At 40.2% G+C, this 16,372-nt stretch overlaps 1 long non-coding RNA gene across 1 annotated transcript; it reads left to right on the forward strand.

Annotated features, from left to right (window-relative positions):
• Window positions 1-963: 963 nt before the first annotated feature.
• LOC308098332 lies at window positions 964-15,910 on the forward strand. The gene is made up of 3 exons (XR_013934291.1): window positions 964-1,086; window positions 1,480-1,530; window positions 15,753-15,910. It is a non-coding gene; the product is annotated as an uncharacterized lncRNA (long non-coding RNA).
• The last annotated feature ends 462 nt before the right edge of the window (window positions 15,911-16,372 follow it).

The following is a 16,372-nucleotide window of genomic DNA, read 5'->3' on the forward strand; positions in this document are numbered from 1 at the left end:
GGCTATCGGCGGCTCTACCGGTCGGGACACGACCGAACCTGCTCGGTCGCTATCTACAACAGGTTGTCGGCAGGAGACGCTTTCCATCACCTTCCGCGGCCGAGTAGGGCCGATATCGGTGCAGTGGAGAGTTGGCTATGCGGTTCAACTTTTCACATTTAGGTGCCCCCTATGCTCAGAAGTGAAAGTGCTTTTCGAGGTGCACACAAATCTCTCAGAGCGCTGCCTGTACCTGCGGTGTCGCGGTGCAGAGGCGGCAGCTGCTTGACACTGCAGTTATATGATTGCCGCTCTGTGGACTCATCTATAGAGGCCCATCTACATGGAATTAACATTAGATTAGTAGCAAAGAGTGGATTTTGAAGAACATGCTAAATGGTGGAAAATATAGCGAAAATGGGCATGGCCCACACAATCCAAGAAATCTTGTGAAATTTGCATTTGATTGTACAACCTACGGTTCAAAAGAAGAAAGTACTGGGGCTGGTATAGCACCACCATGAGGCATTTGACACATTTGGGGTGGAGTGAATTCCTTGGCCCAATGGCATGACTAATTTGGCTCTGATTAGTCGATTCATTTTGCATGCACACAGCTGTAAAAACATAATCTCCGTACCTGTCCTTTGGCCTGGCGGAGATAATAATGTTATAGTTGTATCAGATGTGATGTATTATACTGCAGTGAACAAAGCTAAATCATGTTTGTCATTTGGGGCCCTATTCACGGGGGAATTTGAACAAACCACTAATTAGGGATTTCGGACTAGGCAAGAGGCGTTTCCCCGCAAAATTCGGTATTCTATGGCACCCCCCTCACCCGCCAAACACCTGAGCTACCCGTTACATTATGCATAGGTGTGGTTTGGGCGTTACAATGATAAAACCAATCACCGTGCCAGAAGCCATTGCCTTTAAGAGAAGACTGCGCTAGCCGTCATCCCGATCCAATATATGCTCTAGCTAGCCTATCTACCTGTCTGCACTGTTGCCTGGTCTGATTATTATAAGCCACATTGGGCTTGTTTTCCTTCTTTTTTTTTTTTTTATCCAAATACATTTTTATATTAATTTGTAGCCTATTGTGTTCACAATAAGCTTGTCATATTAGTCAGATCCGGAATAGTATATGAAAGCCATTTAAAATATGTATACTATTGGTACACACTGGCTGCTCCCAAATAATTAATTACATCATGTTGCGACAACGCTCCTACGTGGTACACAGACAAACAGTAGCACATGGGTATAATAAATTGGACAGTTTTAGGAAAGGTCTATAGCCTATGTACTCACGTTGGCTGTTATCGTTCTATTTCCACCGTTCTAATGGATTCCAGGGGTGTGTAAACATCTCTGAAGTTGCTCCATAGTTTCCTCTGAAGTGACGCAGTTAAAGTTAACTTACATCCATATTGTCCCCGTTATCTTTCATCATCCACCTTTGTTCAGTAATCCCGAACAGAGCTAAACTTTAAGTTTACATCAATCAAAGCCTCTCAAACCCAGACACATTGCTGCGATGCGTATGTGCGTCGCCTACCCAAAATAACAGACATACAAGCTATCAACGGCGCTGCGTCATGTCGTGTCGACAGCTTACAGATCTGTTATTTTGGACAGCATACAATGAGTAGCCTATCACTAAACCAAAAACATTACATTACGTGGTCAACAACATACTAGACATGTAACTTGCTTGGAGCTTTTAATGCAGTGGTTCTCAACCTGTGGGTCGAGACCACAATGGAGCACCCAACGCCTGGCGAGCTTGTAGATCTGCTATTTTCACAATATTTATCTGTGGAACCGAGTCAAACAAAACGGGGGGGTCCCCAGTTCAAATATGGTTATTTTGGGGGGTCATGAACGTAGCGTTTACGCGGGGAATATAATAATAATATAGGCTAATATATATAATATAGGCTATAATATAATATTCACCCGCACGTCCCGCAGCATGGGTTTAATGAGACAGCAGCCAAAATGAAAATCACACTATGATCCGATCATCTTATAAAAAATGTAAGTGCTTAAGATTTTAGCCCAAACCCAACGGGACCCGACCCGGCCCGTCGGCACCGGCTGAGCCGGGTCTAAGTTTTTTTTACATCCAAATAAATTCACATATTAATTAATTTGTAGCGTAGGCTATTGTGTTCACAATAAGCAACTTGTCATATTAGTCAGATCCCCAAGAGTATATGAAAGCCATTTAAAATAGTTATATATTCCTACACAGCTGATGCCAAATAATTAATCAACAGGGCAGCGCAACGCTAAAGTAGCCTAGGTCAAATCAATCACTGTCTTGTCATGACGCAGCAGTAGAGAGCTCCCTTTAAAGTTTAAACCATAACATGACATAAATAATGGATCTTCAGAACTTTCTTCATGTCTTTTTCACCTCAAAATAAATGTTGGATTATTTCTTCAAATGAAAGCACAGGCAGCGGCCAGAAGGTAACATTTGATGTGATTTCTCCATTGCAAAAATGATTACGGTTATTCTATGAAACATATATTTCATAGAATAACCATAATCATTTTTAAAATGGTTATGGGGCAGTGTATATATTTATATAGCCCTATTTGCTCCAAGCTGTTTTTTAAATAAAATATAGACTGTTAGGGTAGAATGACTCCTGTTCTTAACGAATTACCAAGATTTAATGAGAAATAAGGGCTGGGCTGGGTCTAATTTGTCAATTATTAGTCGAGCCGGGCTGAAATATGTAGGGGATATGAAAGCTCTAGTTAGTAGTTTGAAGTGCTCATGTGGCCTTAGAGTTGCTTCTTTTTGTTTTCATAGACCTGCGGACTGCGGTTGCTTATTTCTCTCCAAGGCTGGCAACACGGCTCATGGTCCAACGCACAAAGCCATTGTAGTGTCTGTGTGCACTTGACGGGTGATTTTATAAACCAGCGGGTGCTTCTAGAATCCACTATCCCCCGTCCCCAAGCCGTACCCATGTGTGTCTGTAGAATTGCAATGTGGGGGATATAGCAACAACACGCCCACGGGCACACCTCCACGCGCAAATAACGGCGTCGGCATAATGGTGACGGGTAGAGCAGGTGCTAGAATAACCTATTGGGGCGGCGCAGCTCCATTATCAGGTTAAGGGTAGCGTTGCGGCTGGGAAAACTGGCACAGAATAGAGCTGTAGGTCTTCATTGCACGTGTCACCCAAAGCTCTATGGTCATTTTACCTTGTAATTTTACTCCTATTGTCATTTGTTTTTACTTATTTTCATTATGTTCAAATGTCCTTTGATAATGTGTTTATTTGCTGTTGGAGTTTGAGAATAGTTGAATTGTTGAACAATGTTTATTCGTGAAAATGTTGTAGACTGTCTTTCTCTTGGCCGCGAGCGACTCCCACCGTGTAAGTGCCGTTCCACTTGGACAGTAGCGATCCAGAAAAATATCAAACATGTTTGAAAATTGTCGGGATGCCCCCTGTAGTGTGTGATGCACCATTACTAAAAAAATATATTGCCAGATTTCCAAACAGTTTAAGGCTTCGTCCACACGTACACGGGTATTTTCATAAACGTAGCTTTTTATATGCGTTTTGGGGGGTTCGTCCACACGCAAACGCGTTTTTGGTCCATGTAAACGCATCTTTTTGAAAACTCCGGCCACAGTGTAGATTTCTAAAAACGGCGTTTATGCGTCGCCGTGTGGGCGGCGTAAACGGAGTTTTTCACATTATAAGCATGCGCAGTTGAGAGTACTGTAATATAATATAATATGATATAATAATTAGCCTATAGCCTACATCATTTATTTAATATTCCTTTCCTCACTGCCATTGCATGTTGACCGCGCATACACTTGTCTTCCATTAATGGTAGGCTATGTTCTACGTATAGGAACGAATTATATTCTGTAGGCCTATGAATAAACAAAATTGAGTTTGCACGAAGAAACATTTTGCAAAATTAATGTTACTCTGTCAATCATAATTAACAATCAAATCAAACGTGTAGACTCGTCGCTCCAGTAAATTTCATACAATGACCTTTTCATGCTCCTCTTTTTAACCCAGCACCCCAACAAGTGATGTGCATTCAAATCTGCATTTTTATAATTTTAAAAAATCGCCATTTAATAGGCTACTGGGTTGTGGGACACAGGCACTCATTTATCAAATATTTCCAAGTGACATAATTACATTATTGGCCTACAAGCAATTAAAATCAAGCGATTTAAAAACAATCTAACATATTTACAATGTTATAAGTTAGATGCTTAATCATTCACCCATTTAAAAAGTGCCATAACAGTCATACAGATCTAAAGGATTTAGCTGGAATATTTTCATGGAGAGAGCGGTCTCTCAACTTGGGTAGCCTACAGTTATATATAACCGACATAAGCGCAGGAGCTCTTCTTCACGTTGTGTGTTTTTGACCACAGGACTTCAGCAGGAGATTGGAGATGGGTAACTCCCACCAAACACCAGCCATTATCCATTAATGTTTAAGCATTCATTAATCACTCACTCCATAAATGTTCAGATTGTGACATTCTGACCAGGGCAGGCTATCCCTCATGAATGTGCATGGTGTTATGGGCTTTTTATTTGCAAAACAGCAGCAGTCAGGTCTCCACAGAGCGCACATTGCGCACTGCTCTATAAATGGGTTAAATTAAAATACAAACCTAATCCATTCAGTACGATGTGATGGTATCATTCTTGACAAAGAAAGTTTATACCGTGACCGTCACAGAATATGGTAATCCCACTGGCAAACCCTGTAGGACTATAATAAAAAATCAATAAGGTAGGAAGGTTTGCGCTCTGATAGAAAAGGCTTTACCAAAAGTTACAGCCAGGTGCGAGATGTCAGCAATGACGTCGAGAAACAATAGAATATTTTTTTGCATCCAAAGAGCCACAACATATTTTTGTCAATGTGTGCATCTTCTTGTAATTCAATAATCACCATTTAATAGTGAGTGTAGTAAAAGTTGCAGGACAGTTTGTGCTCCGGTGGAGAGCTGCGCATTGGGCAGGAGCCAGCTGGTGATGCTGACGTCGTTCTGAAGTAGATAGTCTATCTATGGTTTGTCTGTAAAACATCTATACAGTAGGCAAGGCTATTTAACCTATAGGCTACTTTGTTTGATGGGAAAGCATTGCGATGGAGAAATCACATCCAATAGAAACTAAAACAACTGGATGTGAATCACCCATGTTACCTCGTAACCTCGCTGCCTCTGTGATCGCCGACGGTCTATTTGAAGAAATAATCCACCGTTTACTTTGAGTTGAGGACATGAAGAATACAGGCCTACGTTTTCAATCACACTAGTTTGGCTGAATATCCACAACATGTCATGTTATGGTTTAATTAACTTTAAGGGGAGCTGGTCACCTTGCGCTGGAGTGACTGTGACAGCTTCAAATTACTAATGCGTGCCTCGGATGAATTTGTATTTCGAGCCCACAAAATACTAATTTGAGGCCACAAGATAGTTAGGACGAGTTTACTTAACTTGTACTTAAGTACAGTACTTGAGTAAATGTACTCAGGCCATGTTTTTAGAGACATTTTTACTTGGATTATGCAACATAATAGCCTATGTGCATTCATCATATTCTTTATTGTGGTGGAGAAATGTTTGCTATTCAAGGATTATTATTATTATAATAATATTATTAACATTATTCGTTGCGCACTGGTCCAATACAATATAAACCAATGCGCTGTTCTATACACAGCCACAGCCTGGCACACAACATTCTATCTTCTAATTCTCCAGGAATGTCTGTGATTATAATTTTCCTATTATCAGCAGATGTGAGAGTGTCAATTCCTTGTGTCTATTGTGTTTATATAAGATGATAGTCTATTCAAAGAAGACAATTTGTGCCGCGTGATGCCATTCGCTCCAAATGACACACCTCAGTTGTATTCATGGATTACATAGGAAATAATTAACTGATTACAATAATATACAATTCTCTCAAATCAGTAACAGGTAGGTGATACGTGTGTCCATCAAATATGGTTTTATTGAAAGGCAATCCAAGGTTAGAGCTTGGAAACCAACCTTCGGAGAATGTCTGACGGCTTGGATCGGAATTTGTCATTACAATTTTACTGTAATCCACAAAAGTGTGACTGTTAATTCCTTGTGTCAATACATTGTTTTTATCACCGGTGTTATATCTTATATTTAGCTTTTATGAAATAAAATGAGATCATAGTTTTTTTTTTGGAAGATTGGAAATGTATTCTATTGCTAGTTTGGCCACAAAATAGGCTATCAGCACGTCACACAGCTTGTACACACACACACACACACACACACACACACACACACACACACACACACACACACACACACACACACACACACACACACACACACACACACACACACACACACATGTGCGCGCCGCAGATCCGAAAGTTACATTTCAACATATACATTTCAACATAGCATTTTATTGAGTGGTAATCAAATCATAATTGATACACAGAAGTAACATAGACACTTCAGAGATTAGATAGAAAGTTTACAAGACAGATATAAACTTTTATTTTATTTAATAAAAGGAGGATTAATGAAGGATTAATGCACAAGGGTGCTTCGATGTTGGTTGGGGTAATTAATGACTATAGCAACATGTCATCCCAACCCTACGAGACACTTTACCAAGTTCATTCATTCAGGAAATATTATTATATTAATATTTAGAGAATACATATTTTTATTGACATTTTAATAAAATAAATATAGGCGCTGTGGATTTGTCTGTCTCATCGGGACTCAGGGACGGAGGGACCAAATAATAATAAATAATAATAATATATAATAATTTGTTATGTTCTGCAAGCACTTAAGTTGCTCTAACATATATGTTGCAAAGTAGCCTGTCTATTAACAATAATAATAATAGCCTACTGGCACCGGTGATAAAAACACAACGTCAGACATTCCCCGAAGGTTGGATTCCAAGCTCTAACCTTGGATTGCCTTTCAATAAAACCATATTTGATGGACACATCTGTATCACCTACCTGTTACTGATTTGAGAGCATTTTATATTATTGCAATCAGTTCATTATTTCCTTTGTAATCCATGAATAAAACTGAAGTGTGTCATTTGGAGCGAATGGCATGGCGCAGCATTGACGTAGCACTTTAATTCCTGGGCCAGGCGCAACAGCGCATTGGTTTGTATTTTATTATTAAAGATAAATCTTTAATAATAAGATATATTTGGCTGTCATCGCGATGACAGCTGTGTTTTTACCGTCTTAATGCGTTTTCATGTGGACAGAGAGATTTTTGTAAACGGGGCTGTGTAGACGCGGAGGTTTACAAAAACGAAAACGATAAATCTGCGTTTATGAAAATACCCGTGTACGTGTGGACGAAGCCTAAGATTGTAAAAGTCCTGTAATCTGGGCTCAGCTTGTGCTGTCTTGAAGTCTTAATGCTCTCTTCTCTCTTTGTTTTATAATGTAATGATGTATTCAAAGTAACTATTAACTAAAGTTTTCAAATAATTGTAGTGGAGTAAAAGTACAATATTTGCCTCTGAGATATAGTGGAGTAGAAGTAAAAGTATTGAAAATTTGAAATACTCCATTAGAGTAAAAGTGCCTCAAAATTGTACTTAAGTACAGTACCTGAGTAAATATACTTGACCAAACAAGTGACCTGAAAGGGGGGCTAAAAAGTCACATGTTGACTTTTGGGGAATATGTGATTTACGATCCTGTCCCTGTGTGCTGAGTTGGCTCAAGCGGACTTCGTAGTGTTCGGCACGGCAACTCGCTCGCCTGAGCTTGTTCGGCGGTGCCTCCGGTCTTCCGCATTCCTGGAGTGCGGCAGTCCCGAAAAGTCAACATGTGCCTTATTTTCCCCCACCTTCAAGTCAATAAGTCACAATATGAATTTTGGGGCTGAGACAGTGTTGCAATATGAGAACACACACATAAATGTTACAACAGTGTCACAGTCAAAAATTTAAGGCACACTTGTACAATAATAAGCATGACTTTACATGTTACAATAACTCATGCAAAGAGGGTTTCACAGAGTTGCAGTTTCAGTAGAACTAGCGAGAGACTTGCAAGACCCGAAACACCCAGTGACTCCAGGTAACAACACTGATGATGTGTCCAAGTGCATCAGTCATTGTATTGACTGAATGGTGTAGAGAGAAGCTGTGATCTCACCTCACAAACAAATGAACAAGAAATAATCCTTTTGCAAACAACATCCATGTTCTGTTCGTTTGTCAACAATGATGTAAATGGAAAGTTTATTTCAGCAGCTAGAATTTGACAGTTTGACATAGTTTGAGCCATTTTTGCTGCGCAGGCCAGTCCTCGTCGTTTAAGTTCATTGCTTTCACCTCTTATTCTGCTGCGCACATCAGGGCATATCTCCGCCAGGCCAGGTTTACCCAGCCCATGAAATTCATAGGCAGTCATATTAGCCAATTAGAATGAAATCTGCTAAAACGGACTCATATACTGATACAGAACCATATATAGGCTATATGGACTGTTCTACCGAATTGGTTGAAATTGCAGTCCCACAATGAAAAAACTATTTAAAAAAACAATTAAGTAGTCAGTCCTTACAATTGTACTAATATCATCTTATGATCTATTTAATCACAATACATTAATTGAGATAGAACAAAATGTAATATATAAAAATATATACTTTATATGTTGGCTGTCCCAACCCCTAACTCCTAAATTTCAATTCATGAAAACAATATCTAAAAGATTTTTGTCAATTTATTACATCTTGTTTTTAAATACATTCTTTATATTTATCTTAAAGGGAAGTTGAAATATTAAGATTGATTTTTTGGATTTTCTTTAAATTAAAAAACATTATATAAAAAAAGCTGTCCCATGTTTTCATGTCACTACCGAAACACAACGAGTTTTAGTCCATAGGTGGAGCCTGGTTTTAGCCACACTCCCACACTTTTCACCAAGAAATGACATAGACTTCCTGTTCATCATGGCCACCTGGTGAGTAGCTAGTTTACTTCAGTCAGAAGTAAATGTCTTCCAAAGTCTGACAATCAGTGTGTATTTTTAAGGATTGTCACTACCGAACACATCATTTCTGCAATTATACTCTGCAATTAAACTCCTTTTGGGTTTTACTTCAAATGTGTTTTTTTATCCATGTACAACTGCTCAAAGCTGTGTTTGCAAGCCATGTCTTGCCTAGCATTGTTTAGTTAAGCTAAAAACTAGCTAAAATTGTCACTACCAAAACAGTCACTACCGAAACATTATGCTCAAGTTTCGGTAGTGACATCATTGTTTCGGTAGTGACAAAATTGGATGTTCATGCTTTTGAGACATTATTAAAGTAAGTTTTTCAAACATGTACATAATTGTAACATGTACATTCTATTTCATCGTGTGGTTTTGCAGGGAGAGATAAAACACCTAAATGCCAAAACAAAATTTGGGGCAGAGGGAGACAGACAAAGGAGATGGAGAAGTTTTGTTGGGCTTCCACACGACCTAGCACCGAAGGTGATCAGACAGTAGTTATTAACTTGAAGAGCTTGAGCAAAGTTGCAGAAGACCTACGCTGTGACACACAGGCTAACGTCTCATGTATAGGAAGTCACTCCAACACACCACAAGTGCATCAGGGACTGGAGTCACATGGTGGTACCTGTGGCTCATGAAGACAGAGGACTATGAAAAAGGAATGCATGCACATTCGATCTTCTCTACTATGAGAAGTAGAGGAGATCAGTGTCACAAAAGCTGTGATACAGAGATGTGGGCTAGAAGTGTTGTCTGTGTACACCACATAATGTGTGTACACGACATATGGTACACTCACTATGTCTTATCGCCTTCCATGAAACATGACCATCCTGCCATTTGTGTTCAACTTCAACCAATTATTTAGTTCCTGAAGAATAACAATCCAAACACCCAAAAACGTCTTCATCAGTGATGGGCCGACCGTTCAATATCAAAGAAAGAACCTTCCAGATGGGATTCACTGCTGTAAATTGGAGTTAGGTACCTGGAAGCTGGTCACAGAAAAGGGCCTGCTTATGGAGTTGGAGCCACCATGAAGCTAACGGCAGAATCACAAGTAGCTAGGGGTACAAGTCCGACAAGCCCACAGCTAAAGCCCTTTATAACACACTCCTACCTCTTAAAGTCAATCTCATCTATGTGGAAGAGGAACATATATGCAGAATAAGCGCAATCCTTCCAAAAGAGCTGCCCACTAACAAAGGTACACTGAGCATTCATCAACTTATTTGTACTATCCACAATCCATCCACGCTTCTTTTACAGCTGCGAATGGAGGACAATATATGGTACTGTGCACCATGGACACGGTCATCATCTTAATCCATCCACCTGAGAAAGTCACTCAGAGGCATGTCCAAAGAAGCCCAGCAGTGTCCAAAGCATTGTTCGAAAAGCCAAATCTGTGAAAATATTGATGCATGCTCAAGTGACTTGTAAATGTTTTAGTCAAGTGTTTCAGTTACAAAATACTTAATTTCAATATTAATTGCAAATATTGTTTGTCCTTCCAAATAAATGTATATGGAAGATGAGACCTATTGTTATTGCTTCAATAATGAATTACTATATTTTATTGATCATTTTTCATTATATTTCTAACATAAAGCAAACATATTCACTCATAACATTGTTATGAGTGAATATTTAGCTAAAAGAGTTAAGTGACTATGGCACCGCCTTGTAAACAAAATACTATGGTCACTACCGTAACAATACAGTCACTACCGAAACACCAGTTATGTTGTCAAAAATCAAAGATAGTGAGTTATCAACCAATATTTTATGATAATGATTGGTTAGGTGTATGTGTTATGTCAACAATGAATGTTTAGCAAAAAGAGTTAAGTGACTATGGCACAGCCTTGTAAACAAAATACTATGGTCACTACCGTAACAATACCATCAGGCAAACCATGGATCACCCCCAAAATCAAGCACCTTATTTACCAGAGACAAAAGGCTTTCAAATCCGGAAAATCATGTGCTTTGGCTAAGTTCTACAAAAATAAGGTCCAAAAGGAAATATATGCAGCAAAAAAACACTTCTACAAGTCTAAGGTGGAAGGTATGGAAAAAGCCAATTCCAGGGGTTGGCACAACAATATTAGATCAATGTGCAGCAAAACTCCTAACAAAGGCCCGAATTGATGTCCCTGGAATCAACCCCCAGGACTTTGTGGCAATTGCCAATGCAATTAATGCTAAGTTTATCACAGTGTCCCAGTCACTTGAGCTCCTGGAACGATCAGCTTTACCTTCCTTCCTTCCATCCCCCCCTTTGCCCACTATACCAGTATGGGAGGTATATAATAGATTGTCTTCCATCAACTGTCATAAATCCCCTGGCCCAGATATGATCCCCCCCAATATTTTGAAAGAGTTTGCATGTGAGATCAGCATTCCTCTTTGTGATATCATCAACAGTTCATTTGATGAAGGGGTGGTTCCTAGACAATGGAAAGAGGCTACTGTTGTCCCTATACCAAAATCCTCCCCTTGCAACATAGATGAATTAAGGCCGATCTCATTAACAGCTCAACTCTCAAAAATATGTGAACAGTTTGCTGGGAACTGGATTCTGAATGACATCACGCCAAATCTAGACCCCATGCAATTTGGCAGCCGACAGAACCGTTCCACAACACACAATCTAGTCAGTTTAATGGACTTTGTGTATAGGACCAGTGATGTTTCAGGCTCAGTGTGCACAGTAATCACAACTGACTTTGCCAAGGCCTTCGATGCCGTAGACCACACAGTGGCAGTGCAGTGTCTCCTTGATCTAGGAGTGAGACCGGGTCTGATTCCATGGATTTGCAGCTTCATGACTGACCGGCAGCAAAAAGTGCGCTACCAGGGACATCTGTCTGATTGGGAATATCCCACATGTGGAGTTGCACAGGGGACCGTATTAGGGCCTATAGTCTTCCTCGCACTGATTAACAGTGCCCTCCAGGATGGACCAAACCACTGGAAATATGTGGATGATATGACTATGGCCCAGTCGTGGAGGCCCAAGGTACCTTGCACCCTCCAACAGACCCTGAATGGTTTGGACATCTGGGTAAACGAGCACAAAATGAAACTCAATCCAAGAAAATGCAAAGTTGTACATGTCACTTTCATGAGACAAAAACCGGCCCTCCCAACACTTTCCATTGACCAAAACATACTAGAAGTCTGTGACACAGTAAAGGTTCTGGGGGTCACCATTCAAGCTGATTTGAAATGGGACAGCCAGGTGGACTATATGTTGACCTCAGCCAATAGAAAGCTTTTCGTCCTATGTCGCCTGAAGAAATTTGGGGTCCAAGACCCTGAATTGGTTTCGATCTACACAGGCCATGTGCGTCCGGTGCTGGAGTATGCAGTCCCAGTCTGGCACAGTTCCTTAACTGCTGACCAGACGAAAAGACTGGAAAGAGTTCAGAAACGGGCTTGCAAAATCATACTTGGCCGGAGGTACTCGGGATACACAGAGGCTCTCCGCAGCCTCACATTGTGCACCCTAGCAGAGAGGCGCACTCAACTGTGTCTCGACTTTGCCAGGAAGCTGTTTAAGTCCAACTTCAGAAACTGGCTACCCTGCCTCAGGAAGGAGATCTCTGGTCGCCAAACAAGGAATGGAGATGACCTGGACACTCTACATTGCCGAACTGAGAGATACAAGAAATCACCAATCCCATATATGTGCAGACTTTTAAATTATAGTGGATGTTAGATTGTTTTATGTTACTAGATTTTTAGATAGGCAATTGCATTTTTTAGATTTGAAGTTTTATATTGTAATCAGCAAAATAATTCAGTGTTTTTAATGGCACCTGTCTTTTTAAACATCTGTGATCATGCTGAAATCTGAATAAACAAACATAATAAACAAACATAAAATACAGTCACTACCGAAATAGTGCAGTCACAACCGAAACACCAGTTATTTTGTCAAAAATCAAAGATAGTGAGTTATCAACCAATATTGTATGATAATGATTGGTTAGGTGTATGTGTAATTTCAACTATCATTAATTCTGAAATCAATATAATCAACTTTATACATTTTACAAATAAATATAGCATTTAATTTTGATAAATCTTAAGAATTCAATTTTAAAAAATCAGTTAGAATATTCATTTTAATGTATTTAATTGTAGAAACCACCTACATAATTTTTTTTTTAATAGTCTGTACAGGGGAGGATGAAAAAATAAATTAATACATTCATATAAGTATCTTTATTCTAAGGTAATTCTACATGTTTGGTAGTGACACATTTTGGGAGAGGAAAGATATTAGATCTGGTGCAACGTGAATATGGTCAAAGTCTTCAGAAGGAGCGAGTGCATTTTCCGGCAGCGGCTGCTGCCACGGAACTGCCGCGGAACTGCCGGTGGAGGAGCGGCAGCTGCCGGCAGTGACTGCCGGCGGTGGAGCGGCAGCTGCCGGCGGAGCAGCGGAACTGCCGCGGAACTGCCGGTGGAGGAGCGGCAGCAGCGGAACTGCCGCGGAACTGCCGGTGGAGGAGCGGCAGTCAACTTCTTTTTTCCGCCGATAAAGTATAGTTTTGGACCATGACGGAGGCGCGCCGACTCAGCAGACCTTGAGGCCAAGGAGTCGCGCCCGAGCGCCTCCAGGCGCGAGTGCCCGTGACGACCGGCCGATGGTCTGCTAGTCGACTAAGCGCCGTCCAAGTTATGTACCGATAGGCACAGAATCGTAAATAATATTGGTGGGGACTGCGTTACACAAACGCAGCACACTCCCAAAGCTGGTGCCGCCGGCAGCTCCGCGGCAGCAGCCGCTGCCGGAAAATGCACTCGCTGTCCCTCAAAGTCTTTCCAAAATAGAATAAAAATTTCACACAATTTCCAACTCTGAATTTGAACCAATTCGGTAGAATGGCTCATATATTGTCGCTATGTCGGATGGAAACCTTGTATGTTCTTTTTTTCATTATTATTTTAAAACAATTTAAATTTGTGAAAATAGCCAAGCTATAATTATTAATAATTAAGAAATATTATATCTTAAATAGTGAAAAATAATTTATAATCCTATCTGTTTTTTGTTCAATTTTAGCTTCTTTTTTTTTTAAGTAACTAAAAAGTAATATGTAATATATTACTGTTGCTCAGACAGTAATATGTAACGAAATGTATTACTTTAAAAGGAAAGTAATAAGTAATAGTAATATATTACTAAAATAAAGTAACTTGCCCAACACTGGAGCTCACTGACTGAGCAGAGTGCAGTTGAAATGTTAATAGCTATTTAAAAGACAATGGAACCCCCACTGTGTGGGGGAGAAGGTGTTGGCTCGTCTGGAGCACAGAGGGGAGACAGTGGCCAATAGATGGGTTTCCGCGCGACGTCATCACAGAGCAGAGTGCGCAATCTGCGCATGCGTGGGGTAGAACGAACCGGAAGCGCCCTTCACTCTGTTGTTATATTCGGGATTTAGATAGGCATAATGCTGCTATTATAGGCATAATAGGCATAATGCTGCTATTATATAAAAACAGATCCAACTTCCGGCAAATCATTTTTATTGAGTAAAGAAGATATTACAAACTGCATAATTTAATCTACTTTCATTAAACCCGGTGAAGACCATTTCTTTTATGAATGTACATTTGACTAGAGCTGCTGCGGGTAATAGCGCCCTCTACTGCTCAACCCTCCACTGCGCGCGCATCATCCTCTCATGTTTACAAACAGGAAACCCATCTATAGAGCTGGAAAAAACGGTCTTTTTGACCTGCAAGTCAGGCAGCGTATGGGATGGTGAAACCCCAGTCATGAGAGTGTTAAAGCATTACTTTAACCAAAACACAAATAATAAAATAGCTTTATGTAATATAAAGCTCATCTGTCATGTCCCTTGATTTTATATAAACCAAACATTCCCCTGATCTCTCAAAAATAAACAGATTTTCCCATTTGGTCATTACACACATTTACCAAAACGTGTCAGAATCAAATTCCACCAACAATTACATCGATAATATTCCTCCTAAAATAAATAAAATAATGTTTCACCATCTGTGCTTTAGTGTTTGTCCCTTCATGTGACAACATGCTAACAGGAAAGTATGGGACACGTTGTCTACCTGGCTAGACAGTAGGCAGCACAAACCAATATTGCACAACACTCTTCAAAACATATTCTCTTGAGGCAGTACATTAGCTTAGTCCCACCCTTTACAACATAGATGCTTAACAATTATATAATTTTTATTCTGATCATTATATTCCGTTTTACTTACCTGTATACAGTGTAAACAGACAGGACACAGGCTCTGGCCGCTTCTCAATACCCAAACTTGGGAAGCACAGACTTGTGTTTGAGAGCCACTAGTTAATGTTTGATAGCCACAACATTAGGAAGGAAGCCCAAATAAACAACCACACTTTAGAAAAAAGCCCAAAAAAAAACATAACTGCCAATATTTACAAGAGAAAAACAAGTCCAAAGTCACTTATAAGCAGACATGGCAACACTGACTGAACCCAGTACACTTATACTACAGTCTGACACAAAAACACCTCACACTGCCAGTAGATGTAATCTCCACACATGACATAAAAAGGAATTTGCTGATTTGCTATAACAGGCCAATGTTGAAAGGGTAGCTGCTAGAGATGCGCGGATCGCGGTTTTAGCCGCGGTTGCCGCAGTTAACTGCAGTTTGGGTGGATTCGGGTCAATCAAATATAATTATTAATTAATATCGGATAAACCGCGGGTGAAATATTGCGGTAAATAAATTAATGACATCTAATATATCTATCCATAAAATAGCTAAATCTCTGCGTGCTTGTGTCTGTGTGAGTGTGTAGAGCAGCCTCTGTGCGATGCGATCTCAAAATGCATTGATTTAGCCTATGGAATGTCGGTGCGTCTTTTTTCTTTTTTTCAAACCGGTGCTGCGCTGGCAGCAGAGCAGTGCGCTCTGTATGTTGGATGCCGCATGTATGTTGGATGCCTGTATGTTGGATGCCGCACAGAGTCTGTATGTTCAGCGCAGCAGAGCACGTGCGCTCATGTTCAGCGCAGCACCGGTTTAAAAAAAAGAGAAAAAAGACGCACCGACATTCCATAGGCTAGATCAATGCATTTTGGGATCGCATCGCACAACTAACGGGGAATACCAGAAAATAATAATATTTTGACATACGGGAAAAACGGTTGGTGCGGATAATTAAATTGGCTAATATAATTATTGCGGTTGGGGGGCGGATAATTAATTTGTACATGCGGATTCGGATGACGTGAGAGGCCATCTGCGCATCTCTAGTAGCTGCGGA

The sequence above is a fragment of the Gymnoscopelus braueri genome (assembly GCF_963280865.1).
Source record: "Gymnoscopelus braueri genome assembly, chromosome: 13".
In the NCBI taxonomy this organism is placed as follows: Eukaryota; Metazoa; Chordata; class Actinopteri; order Myctophiformes; family Myctophidae; genus Gymnoscopelus; species Gymnoscopelus braueri.